This window comes from Mus caroli, unplaced genomic scaffold, assembly GCF_978045245.1.
Source record: "Mus caroli unplaced genomic scaffold, Mus_caroli_1 scaffold_2, whole genome shotgun sequence".
Taxonomy (NCBI): domain Eukaryota; kingdom Metazoa; phylum Chordata; class Mammalia; order Rodentia; family Muridae; genus Mus; species Mus caroli.
The window spans coordinates 22,783,341-22,785,083 of NW_028227257.1; positions in this window are offsets into that span (position 1 = coordinate 22,783,341).

Here is a 1,743-nt window from a genome sequence, read left to right on the forward strand (position 1 = left end):
ACTGGCTGGCTGCTCTTAGTATCTGGGGAAAAAATGATGAATGAAAGGAAGGAGTTGTGTGATAAAATCGAAAGGCTCCAGACACAAATAAACGATCTAAAAGTTGCTAAGTGTGTCCTTGAAGAGAATCTTCTCTCTTGCAGCAATAGAGCTCAAGTTGCAGAAAATCAAACTGAAACCCTCATTATAAGGTTGGCTGAACTACAGCGAAAATTTAAGTCTCAGCCTCAGAATGTGTCGACAGTTAAAGTAAGGGCACTAATTGGCAAAGAATGGGATCCTATAACTTGGGACGGGGATGTGTGGGAAGACCATGTTGAAGCTGAGAATTTTGAATCTTCAGATTCTCAAGGGTTTGCCCCACCTGAGGAAGTAGTACCCTCAGCCCCACCCCTTGAAATAATGCCTTCCCCACATGAGGAAATTAATTTTGCAGAGTCTGATAAACCAGCAATGACTTTCACTACTGATGTTTCTCAAGGCCCACCAATAGTTTCTTCTAGACCTGTAACCAGACTCAAAGCAAAACAGGCTCCTAGAGGGGAGGTAGAAAGTGTAGTCCATGAGGAAATTCGCTACACTACTAAGGAGCTTAATGAGTTTGCTAATTCATTCAAACAGCAACCTGGTGAATATGTGTGGGAATGGATTTTAAGGGTGTGGGATAAGGGTGGAAGGAACATAAAACTAGAGCAGGCTGAGTTTATTGAAATGGGCCCTCTGAGTAGAGATTCTAGGTTTAATACGGAAGCTCGCATGGTTAAAAAAGGTGTCAAAAGTTTGTTTGAATGGTTGGCTGAGGTGTTTATCAAAAGATGGCCTACTGGAAATGACTTGGAGATGCCTGATATTCCGTGGCTTAGTGTTGATGAAGGGATTTTAAGTCTTAGGGAAATTGCAATGCTAGAGTGGATATATTGTATAAAGCCTAATTGTCCACAATGGGAAGGTCCAGAAGATATGCCCTTCACCAGCTCTATAAGACGCAAATTGGTGAGAGGGGCACCAGCACATTTGAAGGGTTTTGTCCTTTCCCTTTTCCTTGTGCCAGATCTTAGCATTGGAGATGCTTCTGCTCAATTAGATGAATTAAATTCACTGGGTTTAGTTGGATTCCGAGGTAACAAGGGCCAGGTGGCAGCATTGAATCGTCGGAGACAAGGTGATTCTAGTTATTATAATGGACAGCGTAGACAAAAGAATGTTTATAATAACATACCCCATAATGGTCAGCACGGGAGAGGTGAAACTTATAATGGCATGACTCGCTTGGACCTTTGGTACTGGCTAATCAATCATGGTGTTTCCAGGAATGAAATACATAGGAAGCCTACTGTGTATTTGTTTGATCTGTATAAGCAGAAAAATTCTCAAACAAATGAAAGAAAGGCTACATTAGATCGTGGTAAACAGCAATCTCGGCCAGTGAATCAATTTCCAGACTTGAGCCAGTTTGCAGATCCGGAACCCCTTGAATGAAGGGGTGGCCAGGTTCCCCTGAGGAAGGATCCTGATAAGACACCCAAAGGTTTTGCTGTTACCCTTTCTCCAGTTCTTCCTCAGAGGGACCTACGGCCTTTTACAAGGGTAACTGTACACTGGGGAAAAGGAAATAATCAGACTTTTCGGGGTCTGCTGGATACTGGTTCTGAGTTGACACTGATCCCAGGAGATCCCAAGAAACATTGTGGCCCTCCAGTTAAAGTAGGGGCCTATGGAGGGCAGGTGATTAATGGAGTTTTG